Genomic DNA, 24329 nt, shown 5'->3' on the forward strand with positions numbered 1-24329 from the left:
AAAAAGGAATTGCTTGAGCTCGCTTTAATCAAACCAAACCTGCCAAGTGTGAACAGATCCTAAATGGTTTCTTAGTTTCCTCTCTTTCAGTTTAGACTGACATTTAATAAAAGCATCTTTCTTAAATTCTCAGAGTAAATGGAAAGAAATTTACGGAACGCATGAAAATTTCATTGCATTTTCCCCAGACACTGATGCATGAATAAAAAGTTGAGGGTTGGTTTTAGGGTAAATCCTGTGGAGAAGGAGTTGAGAAACATGGGTCTTGTGAATTGCTGAATATAATATGGATTTGAAGCCCGCTGGCCACAAGCAACCTCAGTGAAACAGACAAGTGCACTTATCTTACTCTGTGAGGCATCTATAAATCAAAGCTGAATAAATCCCTCTGTAAGTGATTTTATATTTACAACACTGAAGAAGAACCATATATTGCTTTATAGTTCTGCTTTTTTGTTATATACCACAATAGGCAGCATTATTAGATCATTGTGATATTATTTTAAGAATATCACTGTGATGTGACAAGCTCATGAGAGTAAAAATGAAAAAAAAAAAAAAAACTGATCATTTTTAGCTGTTTGTTTACACCCAAAGAAAGTAATCTAATTCAGAACAGCCCAAACTGTTTAACGTAAAAGTAGCAACATTTTACAGTACAGTTTAATTTGATAGTGTTGTTATATTAACATAACATTAAATAAAAATGAAAAATATTTTTACATCATTTAAGCATTTTAGTTGATGTTTACTACTGCATTATGTAATAAATTATTACAGTTATATGATGTCTTATTATTTTCTTACTATATTACTATATTAATTAATTATAGTAAGTAATTATTATTAATTATAAATTATAATTAATAGTAGTTTATAGTAAAAACTATAGTGTTTTGAACCATCTTAAAGTGAATATAATATATAACTCTTTGTTAATGAATATTACAATATCCTGTAATAGTACCTATAGTGGATTTATATAGTGGACTATGGCGTATTGTAGTGAAATATAGTTGTAGAAATATAGTTGTTGGATCATTTTTTTTAGTACTATAGTTGTTGTGTTATATCAACTATCAACTAGAATTACCACAATATAATATTTCAAGTACTTTATTAAAGTATTTGTTTAAAAAAACACTATGGTATTTATTTACTTTAAACTATAAAGTAATTTTTTCATGTGGGGAATTTGTTAGCTGTTGATTGATTATAAAGCTTGTTTGGCATGCTGTCTCGGGAGAGAGCCCTGAGCTCATAAGATCCTCGAGCCCGGGGCTCCCTCCCGTTTGCAAGGTGAGAGGGGAGTTTGAGCATAGGTAGATCTCAAGATCTCCCCTGCTGTAGTAGCTAATGAAAAAATAGTAATTGTTCTTAAGAGACAACTACTTACTAGGCGCATGTTTATGGTGCCGATTTGGATAAGTCAATTAACTTAAGTTGCATGTTTTTGGACAGTGGGAGGAAACTGGGGAAACCCAAGTGAGCACGGGGAGAACGTACATACTCCGCACAGAAACGTTGGCTGGCTTGGTAAGGACTAGAACCAGTGATGTTCTTGCTGTGAGGTAACAGTGCTAACCACTGGGCCACCGTGCCACTCATCTACGAAAGGAGGAGTAGGGGTGGAAAGGAGGGTTCTTCAAAATGAAGATGGCTGTAATATGGAACTTAGGGTATTTATAGTGGCTTAATAATCGTCTGATTGGTGAATCATAAATTGAATAATGCGTGACCGGTCGCAAGCAATCAGCACACGATCCTCTCAGTATTATTGTAAACGTCATAAAATGCATTCTCTATATCAGTGTTTCCCAACCCTGTTCCCGAAGGCACACCAAGAGTACACTTTTTTGACCTCTCCCTGATCAAACACACATCAATCCACTCATCAGAACTCAAGAGACTCCAAAGCTTAAAATTAATCAGATGAGAGAGACATCAAAATATGTACTTTTGGTATGCTTCCAGGCACAGGGTTGGGAAACACTGCTCTATATAACCTTATTTGAGGACTTTTTTCACCAGCTACAGTATTTACATTAATTGGTAGTTCATGTGCATTTAAAATTAACTATTTAATTCAATTAAATTCAATTCAGCTTTATTTGTATAGCGCTTTTACAATGTAGATTGTGTCAAAGCAGCTTCACATAAATGGTCATAGTAACTGGAACAGTGTAGTTCAGTTTTTAGTGTTTAAGTTCAGTTCAGTTCAGTTTAGCTCAGTTCAGTGTGATTTAATCATTACTGAGAGTTCAAACACTGAAGAGCCAATTCATCGATGCGTAGCTCTTCCAATCCTGAACCATGCGAGCCAGTGGCGATAGCGGAGATGGAAAAAAAACTTCACCTGATGGGAGTGAAGAAAAAAAACCTTGAGAGAACCAGACTCAGTTCGGCACGACCATTTTAATTTCTCCGTTGGCCAATTTAATCAATTTAATCAATCACCAACTAATTATTTATGTCATACTGAAACAAAAAACAGATAAAGCACCATCACACGCAGAGGTATAAGAAAACGAAAAAAAATAGTTGTATTTTTTAGGACAGAGTTTGATTTATGATTTTTTTCGGGCTGTGATAACACGGCTCCTCTCACCTCATCTGAAGGTACAGCTCGAGGGGGAGGTCACTCCAAATGAACACATTTCCAGTCTGATTTCTGTACAGATCCCCGGTTACTGAATTGCAGGGGAGGCAGGCAGACAGACTGCAATTTTTTTTTTCCCCAGAACATACAATTACCATCTTCGTGAGGTGAATGCAAAGTGACACAATGAAGTACTTTTGGAAATAATACTTTCAGTCTCGCTCTCCCTGAGCCGCTCTGTAAATATAGAGTCTTACGTGGAAAAAAGAAAGAAAAACCAATAGAAATGGTCTCACGCACTTAGATGAGGCACCTGTGTCTTTCATCTGTGCCATCGGGGAGATCGGACAGTTTATTTAGCCAGCGCGCTTCTGATTTCTTCCTCGTAAATCTGCACATCTCGCTTGACAGCATATGCTGTGCGGAAAGTGGGTCATGTGGGGAAGGTCTGGACTGAGTGGCGAGCCTGTCACAGATTAAAACATGTGGCTGGACAAAATAATGCAAATTTGTGCCCCGCGGCTGCCAGATTTCTTCAATACGAGCTGAGCTTTTTTTTGCAGTCCTTTGTGATTTGCCAAGAAGATCACCGGGGAGGCTTTGCAACCATTATCATTAGCTAGAACACATTACAGAGATTGTTCACCCAAAAATGAACATTTTTTGTTGATTTACTCAGGTCATTCAAGGTGTAGATGCTTTTTTATTTATTTTATTTTTTGTGCAGTTTTTAAGATTTAATCTAAAGGATTTTGGTGATTCTTAAAAATGAAAGTCAATGGCTATAACACTTTGACAGTAACAAACTAAAACAGAAACAGAACAGAAAAAAACAGATACACGTAATATTAAATGAATGAAGAGATAAAAAGAGATTTTTCAACACAATTTAAAACATAATGCTTTCAAGTAATTTCTAATAACTACTTTCCTTTTTTCTTTGCTATGATGACAGTGCATAATATTTGAATACTATTAGCACTGAGGTTATAAAATTACCAGAAATGCTTGCTTTATTAAACAGCACTAGGGAAATATTGAAAAAAAGTATTATAATTTCACATGCAGGAGGGTTAACAATTTTACCTTTATGCAGTACAGTATGTGTATCATCATCTCATCATATGTACTAACTTTGTTTTGCCTGTATATGTTTTTATACTTGCTGACTTGAAAGTCATGAATCACTAAAGACCACAGTTATCATATACACTAACTGACAAAAGTATTGTCATCGATCATAGTTGTAAAAGTATCAAATACTAACTTCAAGTTGATCATTTGAAAAAGTGGCAGAAGGTAGATTTTTCTGGTAAAATAATTTGTTGAACTGCATCCCAATCATCACAAATACTACAGAAGACCTATTGGAACCCGCATGGACCCAAGATTCTCACAGATATCAGTCAAGTTTGGTGACGGAAAAAACAGTTTGGGGTTACAATCAGTATGGGGGGCATGCGAGAGATCTGCAGAGTGGATGGTAACATCAACAGCCTGAGGTATCAAGACATTTGTGCAGCACGTTACATTACAAATCACAGGAGAGGGTAAATTCTTCAGCAGGATAACACTCCTTCTCATACTTAATCATCCACATCAAAGAAAACAAAAAAGGTCAAGTTGCTCCAGGATTGGCCAGCCCAGTCACCAGACATGAACATTATAGAGTATGTCTTGGATAAAATGAAGTAGGAGGCACTGAAGATGAATCCAAAGAGTCTTGATGAACTCTGTAAGTCATAGTAGAGATGTAGGGATGCAGTCCTTCAAGCTCATTGGGGTCTTACACAATGTTCATTCTTTTTCCACTGCACCATGACTTTATACTCTTTCCTGTACTTTGTTTCTGTTAAATGAAAATACTTTTGTCTAAGCAAAGTCTGACCACTGTCTTAAATAAATAGTTAAAATCAAGGCATGATCATATTTTATTTTGGTAAAATAAGCGTAATCTAGAGGCATTTGCCTTTCATATAAACTATTTCTGATACCAAATGATCAACTAACTCAAAAGTTTTTTAAAAGTTGAATGTGACAGACTTTTGCCAGGTAGTGTATATTTTTCAACTTACAAAAAAAAATAATAATAATAAAAAATAAAAAATACAAAAAATCACCACAATCTTGGATAGGCTTTTATTTTGGATGAACTATCTCTTTAACATCAACTGCTTTCAAGTGGCCAGAGAAAAGTATACATGTACCAATCAATGTCAAGGTTAACAAGATTGAATAAAAAAAAAATACTGGGAAGTGACTGAAATTCAAGCCGTTTTGAGCAAAACCCACGAGGAAGAGTCAGTTTCCTCCCTGTTTACGTGTCTGAGTTTCCTAATCTGAACCATGAGGATCAATGCACTCTGATCGGAATGACCTTCCAGGGCATCTGCATTTTTTATTTTCCATCTGCGTTCACATTATGCTCCATTTCAGACATGGCTCGCATTCATCTGCTTTCAACTGCTGGCCAATTTAACTCAATTTCCAGATCAAAAATACCTTAGGGGGATTGCGTTACACCACTCTCATCCTCGCCTGTAGCCACTGCGGAGCCCGAGAGTGTGCTTTCACAGACCCCAAATGAGGCATTAATTGTAAACTGATTTGCGTTAGATCTGCTCATTTGGAGAAGAAAAAAAAAGTGTGATTGTGTTTAGACATAAAGAATACAATGGCTTGATCTCCTAGTCTGGGGTAAAAATCTTAAGTAAATAGTACATGTTTAGTTTAGATTTGATATGAGCAAAAATACACGATGAAGCACTGCTAACGAGGGCTGCTAAAGTATACTAAAACTAAACCCATGATAAGAAACAAAAAAAAAAACTACCTTAAAATAAATGTAAAATATATTAAAAGTTATACAGAAATGCCAGTAAAGTCAAATAAATTGAAACATTAGGTATTAATTTTTATGATTCTATATTCATATCTTAAATTGAGGATTCTGCAATTAACTAACCATTGATAACAATAAAACTACTAATGACAAAAACACTTAATTTTTTTAACTATTTAAAATATGAATAATTTAACCCTCTACCACACACATTATGATAAATCTATTTTTTCAAAAAAAAATACTGTTTTTCTTTTCTTAAAATGGCTTAGCTTGAAGTGATGTACAAAAAAATTGAAAAAAAAATTTTTTTAAGGTACTTTATGAAATGTTATCATATGGCAACAACGTCCAACAATAGATCTAACTTAGACATTTCAAACTTAAAACTTTCCTTATAATTTAATCTTTTTTTTTTTTTTAAATGATTTAATTGGTGTTGCTTTATTATAAGCTTTAACACAAAACTTATAAATGACACCTTATACATACTTTACCACAAGTCATATTTCAACAGCTTTCATTCATTCCATGCTGAATATTATAAAAAACACTCCTAATATTGTTCATTCATTTTCTTGTCGGCTTAGTCCCTTTATTAATCCGAGGTCGCCACAGCAGAATGAACCGCCAACTTATCCAGCACATTTTTATGCAACGGATGCCCTTCCAGCCGCAACCCATCTCTGGGAAACATCCACGCACATACATACACACTCACACACTCATACACTACGGACAATTTAGCCAACCCAATTCACCTGTACCACAAGTCTTTGGACTGTGGGGGAAACCGGAGCACCCGGAGGAAACCCACGCGAAGGCAGGGAGAACATGCAAACTCCACACAGAAACACCAACAGAGCCAAGGTTCGTACCAGAGACCTTCTTGCTGTAAGGCGACAGCACTACCTACTGCACCACTCTTCGCCTCCTAATATTGTATTATCATGTATATAACATACAGTAAATATAAATATTTCCTCCAGTAAGTATTATAACAAATAAATAACAAGGCTAGTATATCCAGATGCATCAGAATAATGTAGTTACTAGCTAACAATGTTTATATATATATTATACTAAACTATACTACGCCTGTCTTATCTGCCTCTGAGCTAACTTATCTAAACTGTCCCTATCAAATGTCCAGTCTGCATCAACCTCATGGTCCCTAAAACCCATCTCACCCTCACTTTCATCTGCAGGAAAAGCCAGTTCTGTCCTTTTCTTCTTTCACTTACCATGGAACATGGTGGTGTTCGCTACACTGTTCCCTGTATTCATATCTATTCAAAAGTAGTATTGCCATTAAAACTAGATTTTATCTATTATGCAAATGTAATTAACATACAAGTAATCAACATCATACTACTAGCTTTCATGTTGTTATTGTTACAACTTAAAAGTTCACAGCTGACCTTGCTAGCTAGCTAACCCATCACAATATTGCACGTTCCACTATTGGACAGTGTTACAATTTGACATGCACATTTGATTGATTTGCAACTAACTAATTTGATAAAAACTTTTTGAGCTGTGAATATGTCATCATAACTTACTGGAGGTGATGTTTCAGATTTTTTTGTGGATCTGACAATTTGATCCTTTGTTTTTATTGACATTTACATTTGCATTCAGCAACTACTCACAATAAACGCCAGTCTGTCACAAATTGTGCTACAGAAATGCATGTAATGTGACTTAACCAAAGCAGAACATTGGCTACTATAAGGTCTTCTTTTTCAAACAAACAAACAAACAAAAAAAAAAAAAAAAATAATAATAATAATAATAATAATAATAATAATAATAATAATAATTTTGGTCTTTAAGAAACAGTGGCAGGGAAATAACATAAGTATTATGTTGCAATATAGTGACCGTGCAGTAGAGGGTTAAATATTGCTAAAACAAAGGAATTATCTTGGTTGACAACAGTAAACAACAAGAAAACACTTATGAAAATTGCATTGCATTATTTAGTTTTGTCATTGAGTATCTTTAAATATATATACAAACAGTGTTTGAACAAAGCTTAAAATATCTGTTCATCATAAAATTGATTATCATGTTGAAAAAAAAAACATTCAATATAAAATTACTACAGAATAGTGAACACATTACAGTGGTGCATTAATACAGAATACTGTATATTTTGGCTGTACACAAGATATTGATTTCTTAAAAGAAAATAAACCATAACATAACCAATGCATTACCATACAATAACTGACAAAAGTCTAGTTACCAACTTTTAGGAACAGCAAATAAAAACTTAATTTGGTATCAGAAGTGGCTTATATGAAAGGCAAAGGCCTCTCGATTCTGCTAATTTTACCAAAGTAAAATATGATCATGCCAATTATTTAATTAGGACAGTAAGGACAGACTTCGCTTAGACAAAAGTCTTGTCACTTAACATAAATAATGTACAGTATATTATATAAAGTCATGGTGCAGTGGAAAAAGAATTATTAATGTGTATGACTCCCATGAGCTTGGAGGACTGCATCTATACATCTCTGCAATGACTCCATGCAAGTTCCAATAGGTCTTCTGCAGTATTTGTGATGTTTGGGATGCAGTTAAACAGATGATTCATAAAATTAATTAAAAAAAAAAAAAAAAAAAAAATATATATATATATATATATATATATATATATATATATATATATATATATATATATATCTTCTGCCACTTTTAAAAAGGATCAACTAGAAGTCAAGTTATTAGTTGTTGCACTTACAACTAGGAACGACGACAAGACTTTCGTCAGCTAGTGTACACTGAATGCATTTTATATAACAATATATATTATAATATAATATAATATAATATAATATAATATAATATAATATAATATAATATAATATAATATAATATAATATAATATAATATAATATAATAAAATAAAATAAAATATAATATAATATAATATAATATAATATAATATAATATAATATTAGAACAAATTATTCTGAATAAATCAATAAAGCAATGCATTCTATTCAAACGTACTTGATTAGCATACAACATAAGCATGCGTGCATTTGCAGCAAAGTACTGTGTCATTTCTGATAATAAGAGAGTGATTATTTATAGAGGTGAAGGTTTAAGCTATACGAGCCTGGAGTGTTTCGATTTTCAAACAGCATTAGAAGGTAATATTAGCTTCTGAAATATTGATTCATAACTGAGCAGTATGAGAGATTAAAGCTGGATTCTTTTGATGAGGGTGACCATGAAAACAGAAACTCGGAGCGCATTTAGAACAGCCTCTTCTCTGTCAAGTTCATTTATCCAGCTGGGCTTTCTTACCACAATGACCGCACATAAAGAGTGAAGGAGCCAATCCAGACCAGCTGCACACGTAAACTAGCACACGCTGAAGAATGTGCCAGGTAAACTGAACTAGAAAATCAAGTAGCAACATTGTATCGCACCTGCATTCCTACATGCTACAGTTGGAATAAGGCCATGTGTGATTGTTTGGTGATTAGCTCTTCAGATGGATTATAAAAATAGGATGAGTTATATAAGCATCAATAGCTTATATCATTTTTATCCACCTTTGTTTTAGAGGAATAAGCTGATTGATACTTGTGTCGCTGGAAAACAAAACAAAAAAGACAGTGCTGTTACTTGGTGAGTTCCGAGAATATAAGAAGCAAACATTCATGTTTCATGAGAGAAATGTAATTAAACAAATCATGCATGGTTTTTAATAAGGTTTATAATAGTCAATTTACTGGTGTTTGTGGCATTAATGCACAAAAAATTAAAACAACCATGTTTAACGACCTTGTTTTAAGTAGATTTCATCCACTCTGCTTTTTTGCAAGCGAATTTGTGCTGGTTTTCCCACTGCTTTGGACATTATGAAAATAGCTTTGTTCTCTATATTTTTGCACACTATATTGTATCTATATTGTATGTCAATCTGTTTGGATGTCTATTCCTTCTCATGATACAAATGTTTAATATCAACAATTTAGTTTTCACTTCGTTTTACTGCAATTTATGATATTGGATAAGCGAGAACTGCACTTTTTGAAATTAGGAATTACATTATAATTATTATTTTTTATATCAACAATGATGTCATCATTTAGACAAATACAATTTGGCATATTAGAAATTAGCAGATAATATTACTATTCATATCAAAAATTCAAATTCTGTCATATTGGTTATTATAAAAAATTAAATATGCAATTAAACTGTTGGCATCAAGAATTCAAACCCTGAGAATGAATAAAAGTCGAAACAAATTGCCAAATACACAGAACTTTTTATTTTTAAAATAAAATAAAATAAAATAAAATAAAATAAAATTAAATAAAATAAAATAAAATAAAATTAAATTAATAAATGAATAAATAAATAAACAAAACAAACAAATAAATGAATAAATAAACAAACAAAGAAATAAATAAAAAACAAACAAATAAATAAATAAATAAATAACCACAAATACATGAATAAATAAATAAAGAAAAAAAAATAAAAAAAATATATAATACATAAAAAAAATAAAAAAAAAATAAATAAATAAATAAATAAACAAACAAACAAACAAACAAACAAACAAACAAACAAACAAACAAACAAACAAACAAACAAACAAACAAACAAATTCCTATTAACTACAAAATCCTAGCAATTTTATTTACAGTTTTTCTCAGAGGCTTTAGTGGATTTCTCACAACACTATTTACATTTGCACAAGCGTTAATACATTTCTCAAAACAATTAGTCATTTGTGCACATCATAGTAGCAGTTTCTCATTCCTTCCAACTTCTTGCAGATGCTTTTGGACATGCATCAATTGCTTTCATACAACTTCCTGCTATTTATAACATTATCATTTGCTTATGTCATGTCAGTCAAAATGAACTAAACTTGTGAATGCTAAATAGTCATTCCATATAAAACTAATAGTCCTCATTTCATTACTTGAGTCATTACATACAAAAATGTTGAACTAGTTGTTAAAATCGGTCAAGCTAATTTTATGAAAAAAATTTTACCTTTTTTTTTCTGAAATTGTTTTCTAAAATGAACAATTTGATGAACGATTTACAGACCTATATATGTTTTAGGTTCAGTTCCAATATGTACTGCAATATAGTTTAGAGTTGTGCACAGCTCTACCCACAGGAAGTTTGTTTTTTGTAAATAAGTGTGTGTTTATTCTATTGGACAATGCTGTGAATAAACTAGAATTGCAAAGAGCAAATGTAAAAATGTGAAACATATTCAGTGTCTTGTACTCAGATACCTCACTAAATGCAGTGATGTCTAACTTCACTGTAGTTTTCAAATGGCTGTGCAAATAGTATATAGTGCTGTCTTGAGCATTTTCAGGAAGTGTCACAAAAATCTCACCTTTTTGCATTGAAAAAAATGCAGAGAGTAAACTGTCATATTGAAAACATAACTAAGCCATTTGACTATCTTGTTCATAAACAATGATGTCAGGACTTTTCATCTTGATGACACTGACACTTTCATTGACATAAATACTTGCTTTTGAGGAATGAACTATCCGTTTTGAGCGAGTGACGCACTTTTGCGGGTTATTAGCTAGGTTTTGCAGTTTGTACTAATAGTTTTGAGAAATGCATTAAAGGTTGTGCAAAAGTAAATAGTGTTGTGAGAAATGTACCAAAGCCACTGAGAAAAATCTGTAACATATATTTTCTGCCCACCATCATAAAAGTCTCTTCTGCCTGCCAAAGATGGATTCTTTAAATACATATCTATACGTATGTATGTATGTATGTATGTATGTATGTATGTATGTATGTAAGTATGTATGTATGTACTGTATGTATGTATGTATGTATGTATGTATGTATGTATGTATGTATGTATGTATGTATGTACTGTATGAATGTATGTATGTATGTATGTATGTAAGTTTTCTACTTTAATATAGTGTAAAATCTAAATATAGTGTAAAAACAGTGCACACCTCTTCAATATTTACTCAGAAAGCAAGGTTATGGAAGGGAATATTTCTTGGGAAATTTTACCCAAGGAAAAGGCATATATCCCATGGTTAGGAAGCATTTCTTATCATTCTATTCTCCATAAACAAAAAAATGTTGCAAAGATTATCTTAGCAAATTATTTCACAAGACTGATGGTTTTAAAACTAGTTATCTGCAGATGTCAACAAACTACCAAAAGTCTGTGCCAATTTCATCTGAGCATTCCTATGCATCAACAACAACTCACTTGCATTTATAATACTAAGGAAAGAGGAAAACGAGCATCAGACCCCCAACAACCAGAGTCTTTTGGTTTTAGTCACATGTTGTTTTCACGACTTAAGAGTCTGTCAGAATGAAGTATGTCCTGCTCAAACTGTGAACCGCAAGCAGCAAATGGAACAAGCCGGGTAATTGTGCTCACTTTTCTCGCTCAGAATCGCTCTGCACTTTAAGGCCGAATGGAAGTGGAGTGGGATTCCTGTGGCAGGGGCCATTCAGCGCAGAGCTGTGCAGGATTGAAAATCAACAGGCAATGTGTAGTTATGCTGCTCACTGATTAAAAGAGATCAACACCATCGATTTTCTGTACACTTAAATCATTCCCTCTTATAGGATTTCAGTCAACAGCTTTGGTGGCAAAGACTGCTGGTGTCGGAACCATTTATCCTTTCCCTCTTCTGTCGATATGTGGAAAGCACCGGCGACGTAATTCAGTTAAATGACTGGCCCATCATTGGACCATGTCATTTTTGCTCCCCAAACTATTTGGTCAAAGTGCGAGTCTCTTTTCCAAAGACATTGGTTAACATTTTTTTAAATCATACTGTTTTCCTTTTTTAGTAGATTTGGTTTAATTTAGTTTAGTTTAAAACTTTATTAATCCCCTTGGGGCAATTCATTCTGACATTGTGGTGCCTCACATATAACAAGAATAACACTTAACACAATAAACATCACATCAAGTGCGCATGCAAAAAAGTTAAAATAAATAAATAATAAATAATAATAACTAATAATAATAATCCATCAATTAACTACATTTATTACATAATCAAATTGCTTCAGGCACAAAAGTACATTTATAAATATTTGTAGAAGGTACTTAAATGTTGGCCAAGGGTCATCTACTCAAAATCACACAACATTATATAATCTATAATATATAATGAAAAAATAGCTTTAAATCACCAGAGAACATTAAAGTTGAAATTACATTTGATAAAAAAACTGTTACTTTATTGTAATGTATTTTTGATTTTGAAATTAAAACCTTTGCTTGGTACTGTGTTTAAGTCTGTATGAAACAGGTATTACAAGGAGAATGTGACTTATAAGGACACTGCCCATATCCCATTTTTTCAAATGAATTGAAGAATGAATTATAAAACATTGGAAACCCATGGAATATTCACACAATTCACAAAAACAGATGTGTGGGCATGGGCATTTGTGTGTGGACAAGTGTACTGTACGTGCGTGTTTATGCTGCTATTGGTGGTTTATAATACCTAAAATTGTTTAGGTGCGACTTGGGTATCACAATGTTGAGGTGGTTTATGAGGACATGTCATATGTCCATATAAATGCAAAACTGTTAAAAAATATATATACTTATTGAGGTGTTTTTACATTCTAAATTTTGTCAAAGGTTTTCTATGAGGGTTGGGTTTATGAGTAGGGTTAAGATGAAGCAATATAATAAGCAGATTTTAGAGTATAAAATATATTCCGCAGTAGAGAGACCCCATAAACTACCAAAACACTTATACGTTCCCTCTTCTGTCAATATGGGAAAAACACCAAGGACATAATTCAGTTAAATATCTGGCCTATCATTGGAGCATGTCATTTTAGTTATGTTAAGTTATGTTTTCTTTTTTTATTATGGTATTATAACAAAAAATTCAGCTTTAAATCACCCGAGTAACTAACTAACTCTTTTTAATAGGGGAGCTCTGCAATTAACAACGCACTATAAACATAAATCTATCTTTAAAAAAAACATCAAAAAATAATATTTTAAGATAATGTTATCCAAGAACTTCCTTACCACAGAGAGCTAGACATGCCGTATTTACAGACTATTGAAAGTTTAAGGCAATGTGTTTGCTACTTTTGTACATTTGTTTTGAGTAATATCATTGTCCGTTGAGACAGTGCGTTGAGTTCATGTCTTCAAACTAATGAACACATTCTCTTATTGACTGCGTGATACATTGTGACTATATTCATTTTATTTTCGGCTTAGTCCCTTTTTTAATCTGGGGTGGCCATAGCGAAATAAATCACTAACTTATCCCGCATATGCTTTACGCAGTGGATGCCCTTCCAGCCGCAACCCATCACTGAGAAACCCATACACACTCATTCATACACATACACTAGGAACAATTTATCTAACCCAATCCACTTGTACTGCAAGTTAAAGTTAAACCTTTTGCTTGCTACTTTGTGTGAATGTTTCTGAGTTTGTGTATCTGTGTGCATGTGTGTGTGTGTGTGTGTGTGTGTGTGTGTGTGTGTGTGTGTGTGTGTGTGTGTGTGTGTGTGTGTGTGTATGACACAGGTATTACAATGAGAAGGTGACTTATGAGGACATTGCCTGTTTCACATTTTTCAAAACTCTTATAAATCATACAGAATGACTTTTAAAACAATGGAAACAGATGGAATGGTTCCACAATTAACAAAACACTTATGTCTGTGTGTGCATGTGGGTGTGTGTGTATGCTGGTGGTGGTTTATGAAACCTAAAATTGTTTAGGTGCGACTTGGGTATCACAATGTCAAGTTGGTTTATGAGGACATGTCATGTGTCCTAATTATTCAAAACTGTTTCTAATCATAGTGGGGTGTTATTACATTCAAAACTTGCCAAAGGTTTTCTGTGAGAGTTAGGTTTATGATTAGGGTTAGGATAAGGCAGTAGTTCTCAATTTCGGTCTACATGCCCGTCCACCATGCATTTGTATGTCTTCCTTACCTAAAACACCCGATTTAGAACATCAACTCATTAACAGAGAGCTCCATGAACTGATCTTTGTGTCATTTAAGAAACACAATTTCGAGGACTGGAATTGAGAACTACTGGGAGTAGTAAGTAGATTTTAGCAACCCAGGCTCATTTTGAAAACATACCTCTATATACATTTCTGGAGACCGCCAAATACGTCTCAGGAGATACGTTTTCTGGAGTTTTTGTTTTCACATATTCGCAAGAGGCTGCCGCGTATGCTTTTTCAGATCTGAAATGTCTCTCGCGAGTGCCATTCGTGACTGCAGTTCTCATGTAAATCCACCAGAGGCTACTGTCGACTGACTGACTGACTGACTGACTGACTGACCCCCCCTAAATCCAACCAACTGTATGTTCAAAATCCCCTCCCCTAATCCAACGGACAATTTTCAAAAGCAATCCAGAAAATAAAAAGCCCTCCTCGGATTTTTACTATGTTTTTACATTTTACCCAATTCTCACCGTTAATTACTTGCTTATTTTATTTCTTCGATTCGGTTTTTGTCGCACCCACTTTCTGGAACTGTACTTCACCGGACTGGAACCCCATTGTCGCGGACAACTATTCTCTGCATCTCAAGTCCACCAACGTACATGTCGAGCTAATAAGCATTAAAAGGAACGATGCCATATTGCCCCGTAGCATTTGTATTAAAAACTAAATGCAGCCATACATACTACTGGCTACATAATTCTCAACGTTCAGAAACATACATAGGGCTTCGCTTTCAGAAAGAGCCTATGTTGGATTTTAGAATACATTAATTACACCAATGAAGAGACCCCATAAAGCACCAAAAAGACATTTGTGTGTGCGTGGACATGTAAGATTTATAAAAATAGCGGTGAACCAAAACACTTATCCTTTTCCTCTTCTGTCGATATGTGGAAAGCACCCAGCAAGGTAATTCAGTTAAATGACTGGCCCATCATTGAACCGTGTCATTTAAGGACCCCCATTTATTTGGTCAAAGTGCATGTTTCGTTTTGAATAGACATTGGTTAACATTATTTAAAATAGGTGATGTTTTGCTTTGTAGGGGGTGGAAAAGACCTTTAAAGCAAATTGAAACATCCCCTCCACTCGTGTAGCGGTAATACAACACAGGGGCACAAGCAATTTGTAGAAACACTTAGTTTTTTACCCTAATTACACACTTACTTCCAGCTGTGCAGCTGGTGGAGGAAAGACATTTGCTGTTAATGAGTATCCAATGGTCTAACAACAAATACGTAATGCTGTGAAGGCGCTGCTGTTCGTATTAGGGAAGAAAGTGAATTGGAAATGCATTTAACTTTAGTCATTTGAAACTTTCTTTAAGTGTTTAACTCTTGAGGAACACAGAGGAACAGAATGGCAATTTCAAATGAATGTGTGATGAGTGTTACAATCAGCCGGAACAGCAGGCTCATCTTCACGAGTGTCTCTCCTCGACTGTTCCTCTCTCTCGCTCCGACAGAAGACGACTAAATTAAAGGCATTTAACAGACACTCTTATTCACAGCGACTGGCAAATATGCAATCATTTTCCCATGCGAGAGCATCATGGTCAACAGATGGCAAGGATGCCGGCATGAATGACTTGCACTGGTAGCAGAGTAACAGAAGCTATAAAGACATAAAGATGTTTGTGTGTGTGGTGATTGGTCTATTATTGTTAAAATATGAATCCTTCAAAATCTATATTTAACAGAAAAGAGTATTAAAGTGATTCATATAGGATTAATTTCAATCGTGACAAATTCTAGACTAGATTTATGCAGCGCTGATTGATAAGTATGAAATGTATATATGGGTTGTCTTGGCAGGCTAGATCTGCTGTCCTGCTGTGTAACTGAAGGCTGTATTAACAAGCACTACAGAGAAAGATGTATGCCATAACCAATAAAGTGAAATCCTCCATAGCAGATCTAGACATGTGGTGGGGGGAAATAATACTTGCAAAAAAATGCATAATACTCCAGGAAAACCTAAAGCTGCACAGAAGAGTTTTATGACTGAACTACAGTATGTTTGTTAGTACAACAAATTAGGGCTGCACAATATTGGAAAAAACTGACATTGCAATATTTTGTTTTTCTGCAATATACATTCCAATATGAATATAATTTCACTGAAGATTACCGTAATAACTCTACTTGTCAATATTTCCTACATCTGCATGAAACATAAACAATTTGCAAGCATAAATGAAAGCAATAGAAAATAGATTTTAAAAATGTTTTGTGTTTTATGGTTTTCTGTTAAGTCTAAGAACATAAATTCAACATTAATCAAAAGCATTGTCTTTATTATGTAAATGATTAAATATAATTTCATAATAATAATAATAATAATAATAATTATTATTATTAATAATAATAATAATAATAATAATAATATTAATGATACATGTTTATTATTATTATTATTATTATTATTATTATTATTATTATTATTATTATTCATTAATTTATTCATTTTCTTTTTGTCTTAGTCCCTTTATTAATCTGGGGTCACCACAGCTGAATGAACCGCTAACTTATCCAGCATATGTTTTATGCATCTGCAACCAATCCCTGGGAATTATTATTATTATTATTATCATTATTATTATTATTATTATTATTATTATTATTATTATTATTATTATTATTATAAAAAGTTAGTTATTAAATGTATTACGTTTATAAATATGTTGAGAATAATAATAATAATAATAATAATAATAATAATAATAATAATAATAATAATAATTATTATTATTATTATTATTATTATTATTATTATTATTATTATTATGTTTACAGCCCGTTGTGTAAGAGTGTGAATGAGTGTGAATGGATGTTTCCCTGAGATGGGTTGCGTTTGGAAGGACATCCGCTGCATAAAACATATGCTGGATAAGTTGCCGGTTCATTCCGCTGTGGCGATTCAGATTAATAAAGGGACTAAGCCGAAGAGAAAACAAATGAACAAATTATGTTCACAAATGTTTTCAAAAACTCTGCTCTCTGACAGCACTTGGGAAATAGTTTAAAAAAAATCATATTTTATGGGAGGCCTAAATTTGTTTTCATTAAAAGTTTTCAATTATTAAGACATCTTTTTTAGCTAAATTTAATATGCAATTAAATAGAAAACATTAATTTTCATATCATTAAATTAACTAAGCAATATCCTAAACTGTGCATAAATGCACTGTATGTGGGTGGATACATAAATATTGTTGCAAAACCACAAAAGAAAATGTCCCATGCTCTTTATATGTCAACAATACGATAGCTTTCAGATAGAGTCAAGTCCCTTCCACCTTTACCAGGTTCATTATGAAACATGTCACACTGCAGATGCTTTATGCTGACTTTTTTTAGATTATGAGGGCTGTGAACTGAGGGTGTGACAAGACGTGCTATGATTTTTGGATGAATGTGTCACATGGACAGAATACATGGCGAGAAGCAGATGGCACTTCTGTATCTTCACTTTCTCTGACTGAAGACACATCAGATGACTTAAGAGTGAGAAATGCCAGGATTTACAGTGGACAGATGTTCCTCGCTTTGATGCAGCATGTGTAGAGATGCAAGACGTTTCTATCAAAAGTTAAAAAAGATAGTTCATCCCCAAAATGAAAAATCTGTCATTGAGTACTCTCCCTCTTCTTGATCCAAAACCTGCATAACTTTCTTTATTCAGTGGAATAAAATTTTATACTTTGGACCCACTAAAATAAGTATTACTGTATGTACATGTGTAAATTAAATTAAATTAAATTAAATTAAATTAAATAAAATTAAATTAAATTAAATTAAATTAAATTAAATTACAATTTAATTGTATTTTTCAAATTATTTCTACCACAATGACATTTTCAAATTACTATCTACCATTAGGATGCATATCCACTGAAGCGTATTTGCGCTGCATAAACACAAGCACTTTTCTAAAAAAAAGCTCAGCTTTAAGCGTATTTGCAATGCAGCATGTTGGTTGCTTTGATGCAGAGTATCCCCGCTGTTTCGTTACAAGTTGAAAGTCTTTAGCAGATTATGTGTGATATTTGCCCTCCTCGACTGTGATTGGGTGGCTAGTTCAAAATAGCCAAATATTTCAACTTGAAATGACTGAAAATATTGCTCAGCATTGACCATAAAATACTGACTCGCTACAATACAGGCACTCAAAAAATGTTGTGCTACTATTAACAACAGAAAACAAATAGACAGCTCAGCTCAGAAAAATGAATAAATAAAAAACACTTTGGTGGACACTCAACCTTACTAAAAGGTTATGCAGTGTAACAAATGTTTATACAGAATAAAAATAAATAAATAAATAAATAAATCACTTCAAGCATATTTAGAAACAAAAATAAGTTGATGATATGTTAAAAGATTAGGGGTCAGTGTCGTAGTTAGGGTCAGTGCAGCCTCCAAAAAAAAAGAAAATAATAATAATAGAAATTGATTGTCATTTTAAATCTGTGTATGGGTGTTTCCCAGTGTTGGGTTGAGACCCCTGATTAATAAAAAGACTAAAGTGAAATGATTGAATGAATGAATGAATGAATGAATGAATGAATGAATGAATGAATGAATGAATGAATGAATGAATGAATGAATGAATGAATGAAAGATAAGGTTGCCAAGACCACATTTATTCCCACATAATTTGATTCTATTAAGAGTCTACTAATCTACCAAGGCTATATCCAATGAAGAAAGAAAGAAAGAAAGAAAGAAAGAAAGAAAGAAAGAAAGAAAGAAAGAAAGAAAGAAAGAAAGAAAGAAAGAAAGAAAGAAAGAAAGAAAGAAAGAAAGAAAGAAAGAAAGAAAGAAAAATGTTGACAGTTTTAGGATCATGAAACAGAGTAAGTCCACTTCTGCTGGATTTGTTTTGCATTTGCCCTTAGCCAATAATGTTTTAACAAGATGCCACACAACAGTCACACTAAAGACACCATGCCTGTAATGCTCGCAATTTAGGTAAGGTTTTTTTTTTTATTTAATGATAAAAAAAAATCTTTACAACTACTGTTTGTTTTTTTTTTTTTTGTTTTTTTTGTCCGTTTGTTTGTTTTTTTGTTGTTGTTTTCAAAAAAATAAATCGTTATAATGCGTGATGTGAAATATATTTACATGATTTAAATTTTGATATCACTGGGCTACTTTTGATTGGCTACTAATGTAGATTTGGACTAATTTTGAATGGTACTTGGGTTTGGTTTGTTATGACAAGCTGGCAACCCTGATGATGATGATACACTCATATTTAACATGTTGATACTATAATTAAAACATTGATGTAAGCATAAAACTTGCATTTCAACTTATAAACTCACTTTTGTCAGTACAATTTAATGCCACACATTGTGACATGTTTTCAACAAACTAACTAACCTACAGTAAGTCTAGATACACATTCTTACTCTGTTGATTTTGCTGTATGGTTAATAGGGCCAGAGTTAAAGTCATTGGATTGCAGACTCTGTCAGTGAAGTTGCTATTTCAGAGGTGGCATGTTTGAAGGGCAACGGCACTGACATTTCTCTTGTTGCCGGAAACTGTCTAACAAGGTATTCCATGGTGTCACCAGCCGCTCAGTTCAGAAGTGTAAGAAAGACAGACGTTTAGAGCTGAAAATAGCTCACTCATTATCAGCGCAGAAGTAATGAGTAGAGGGAGGCTTCCACCATCAGCCCAAAATAAAGCAGCAAAAGTTTGATCCTTCCCCCCTGTTTCTCATCTGAAAGGTGAATATCAACATTTGTGAATCATTAAAAAACAGATTTATCTATCATTTTTTCCAGCACTTCATGGTGCTTTGCGTCAATTATTGAAGTAATGTCTGTTAAACAGTAACAAATCAGTGAAGTGTTCCATTAGGTGTACTGTAATTATTCTCCTCACAGTTCATTCATCATATTAAAGCTGTGTGAGGAAAAATCCAACAGAATGCTAAAGAATGATTTGATGTGTGACACACTGTTTCTAAAACAGCTATAATCAACATGTTTTGTAATTTATTCCTTATATTAGGTACAAAAAGATACATTAGTATTAAATCGCTCATTTATTACAAATCACTGCAATATGTAAACTCACCAGCCACTTTATTAGGTACACTTTACTAGTACCGGGTTGGACCCCATTTTGCCTTTAGAACTGCCTTAATCCTTTGTGATTCAACAAGCTACTGGAAATATTTAGAGATTTTTTCCATATTGCCATAATAGCATCACGCAGTTGCTGGAGATTTGTCAGCTGCACATCCATGATGTGAAGGTAGGCTGTGGTATTTACACGATGCTCAATTGGTACTTATGGGCCCAAAGTGTAACAAGGCAATATCCCCCACACCATCACACCACCACCCTGAACCGTTGATACAAGGCAGGATGGATCCATACTTTCATGTTGTTGAGACCAAATTTTGAACCTACCATCTGAATGTCGTAGCAGAAATTGACTGATCGGACAAAGCAACGTTTTTCCAATTTTCTATTGTCCAATTTTGGTGAACCTGTGCGCATTGTACCTCAGTTACCTGTTCTTAGTTGACAGGGATGGCACCTGCTGTCTTCTGCTACTGTAGCCCATTCATCATAAGGTTCGACATGTTGTTGAAAAGTCATTTAAATCACCTTTCTTCCCTATTCTGATAGTCGGTTTAAAATGTTCAGGACATCCTGGAGAACTTTTTTTTATATATTAACAGATTTGTGTGTGTTGAGCATCAGTTGAGACAATTGTGGGGAAAACTGAATAGTTTTGAGCTTTTGTCAGCTAATTTCAGCTTCCGGATTTAAAATGATTTTTGGGGCGGGATCAAAATCGGCTACGTAGCCAAGTACCGCAAATGCAATGATGATGCGTCGGTTTCTTATAATTATTTAAAGCGGAGTTTCCTTATCCTATGAGAAGAGCTGGCTGTTTAATTATTAATTAAGAGCACGACAGCAAGCACTTTCCGTAGGCAAGGCAGACGCAGACCTGCCAGACCAGTGCCAAGCTCAAGCTGTGAGACACGGACCCACGGCACGCAGTAGCTGTTTATGAAGGCTCGTATGTGTTTGTTTCCATGATCCACGGTGTTTGTTGCATGTTTTTCCTTGCGATCCTGTCAGGGCCGATCATACTGCAAAGCTGTGTGTGATGCAAGCATTTTTGTCGGGAGAGCAGCACGAGAATTGGAGAATGGCGAATGTTGTCTTGTATCAGGAGTTCATTCACATTCAGACACATCGCCGTGCTGCTGTGTTTGCCTAAATCCTCCAGATTACCAGCAGGACTAATGGTCAAAATAGACAGGTCAGGAGACCTGCTGCACTGAGTCTGTATTTAGATCTATGATTCAAACCCAGGGATTGAGGGAGAAGTCCTCATTTATAGTGTTTATATGAACACTATTATCTTTATAATGATATAAACTGTGGTTGTCTGTATATGAAATTACGAATAACAAATGTAGCAGGGCATTAAATTACTGTTTATTTTATTTTAACTTTGTAAACTATAAACTCATGCGTCTCCTCACGGTTTGTCTCAATTTGAGTGCTAACTGACATCAACAGTTGTTCGCTCCCCTTCTCCCCTGCTGGCCACGCCCACTCCTGCCCTATTCTCGCGGAGCTCCACGGCCATTAAAAATCATGCATCTTTTAAAAAAATTCTGAAGTAGACTTTACCCGAAAGTGGGGGGTGTGATGGCCTTTTAAACTGCAGCAGATCATCTTGAGCATGTCTATATACCTACATGCATTGAGTTGCTTCCATGTAATTGGCTGAAATTTGTGTTAACAAGTAATTGGACAGTTGTACCTAATAAAGTGGCCAGTTAGTGTATATGCACTCGCAATACATACTTTTGCAAAATGTTGATTATTTTGATAAATTGCTCAGCCTTACATTGAATGCACAACTTGTAAGAATTTCCTAATTATTTTCAGCAGACTATGAAAAACCCTAAAATCTCAATTGTTGTGGTATATTTATAAACTAATTTCGAGAGGACCGTGTGCTTATGACTAAGCAGCTGGTACCGCATTAGCTTCGTATATTTGCACCAATCAGATGAACACTGACCCACTATAAATTACCAGAGTTTTCTACTCCAGTCATCTTCGTCTTGAAGAATCCTTCCTTCCACCCCTACACCGTCACTGTCCCGGGAGAGAGCTCTGAGGCTCAAACTCTCCTCTCGCCCTTCAAACGGGAGGGAGCCCCGGGCTTAAGGACATTTTGAGCTCAGAGCTCTCTCCCGGGACAGCATGCCAAATGCGCTTTATTATCAATCATCAGCTAAGTGTGAACTCTTGAATATGGACATAGTAAATATTGCAAATTATGTACTGTAGAAATATGAAGAGAAAATTATCCTGTTGAAAAAAAAATGGTGGACTCAAAAGAGCTTTGGCCAAAGATATGCTTAAGGCTATTAACATAACTTTTTTTTTTTTTCATGGAGGCTAAAATAAGGGAAAAAGCTAAATGTATCTCTCACTCAGTTTTTTAGACAGATATAAGTTATTTGGTTGGCACGGTGGCTCAGTGATTTTCCCTGTCGTCTCACATCAAGAAGGTCGGTGGTTGGGAGACCAGGCTGGGCCAGTTGGCATTTCTGTGTGGATTTTGAATGTTTTCCCCATGTTCGCGTGGGTTTCCTCCAGACTTTAACTGCAGTTTGGCACTTTTACTTTTCATTCAAGAATATTTCATGCATGCCCCCAGTGACAAACAATATATTGGGTGCAAGTAACTGCTGGAAGAGCGTAGTTTTAATAGAATTTGATACTGCATAGCTAATGGGAAAAAAAAACTTGATATTTGTGTGTGTGGTCCTTTACTGACTCGATAGGTGCAGAGAATAATGTCAAACCTGCTGTTTGTGTATAGACTATGCTGTTACAAAAGGAAGTGAAATTCCTACACAACAGTAATAGTACATGTCTATACTGCACTTCAAAAATGCGACTAAAATCGTCATACTCTACATCTTAATTTAATTTCTATTTAGTTTGATTATGACTTCAATCTGATTGTTTATATGGTAGACTCGTAATCAGAGTACTGTCTTAATCATATTAAAATCAGATTGTATATTGTTCATTTTGATTTCACACTAACTTTAAGGAGACTTTTTTCAGTTGTTTTGAATATAAGTTTCCCAATGCGGAAGGGCAACCCATAATTGGAAACCCATATATTGTCACATGCGCAAAAAGATGGATGATGACTAAACACTGATAATAGGAACAAAGACGACATGTTTTTTATAGTGTTCCAAATACAAAGATTAATTCAATGCAAATCAAAGGCAACACCCGATCACTAGTTACGCAAGTTTTGAAAGGGCCTGTAAAATACGGGCAGCTTAATTCCCTTTACTCTGGAGTTGTGCTCTAGATTTTGTTCATTTGGCAGAAGAGGCTTATTTCCATCAGCGCGAGTCTGCTATAATGGGGCGAGTGTGTATGTGTGTGTCCATGTGTGTCATAAAGGGTAAAGGCAGGGGGTGAGGGTTTAGTGAAATGCCCTTAGTTATATTGGCCATTACAGAGCCCCAAGAGTCCCAGCGGACCACCAACGCGGGCCACAATAAAACTAGTCGACAGATGGAGATAGCCAGAGAGATATTCCCTATTCAAACAAAAAAAATAAAAAATAGACTGCCAGTCCCCCATTAAACGACAAGGTCACTTGTTTGTGGGCAAACATACATCTTCTTGTTGTGTTTGTTTGTTTGTTTGTTTGTTAGTTTCTTTGTTTCTTTGTTTGTTTACTACCAGTTTCAATATAGATTTTCAATCAACATTGGAAAAAATGGTGTAAAAACATATTCACTCATTGTAATGTCAAGCTATTTTTAATAAGAAATAATATTA

General features: G+C 34.1%; 1 protein-coding gene and 1 long non-coding RNA gene across 30 annotated transcripts in view; both read right to left on the reverse strand.

Moving 5' to 3' along the window:
• Window positions 1-24329, reverse strand: part of nrxn3a (neurexin 3a) — a 546850-nt gene that overhangs the window by 129939 nt on the left and 392582 nt on the right. The window lies entirely within an intron of this gene.
• LOC147833050 (uncharacterized) lies at window positions 19485-24073 on the reverse strand. The gene is made up of 2 exons (XR_015513242.1): window positions 23044-24073; window positions 19485-22625 (listed from the first exon to the last, which is right to left on the reverse strand). It is a non-coding gene; the product is annotated as an uncharacterized LOC147833050 (long non-coding RNA).

The sequence above is a fragment of the Danio rerio genome, chromosome 17 (genome assembly GCF_052040795.2).
Source record: "Danio rerio strain M-AB ecotype USA chromosome 17, GRCz13ab, whole genome shotgun sequence".
NCBI classification, from domain to species: domain Eukaryota; kingdom Metazoa; phylum Chordata; class Actinopteri; order Cypriniformes; family Danionidae; genus Danio; species Danio rerio.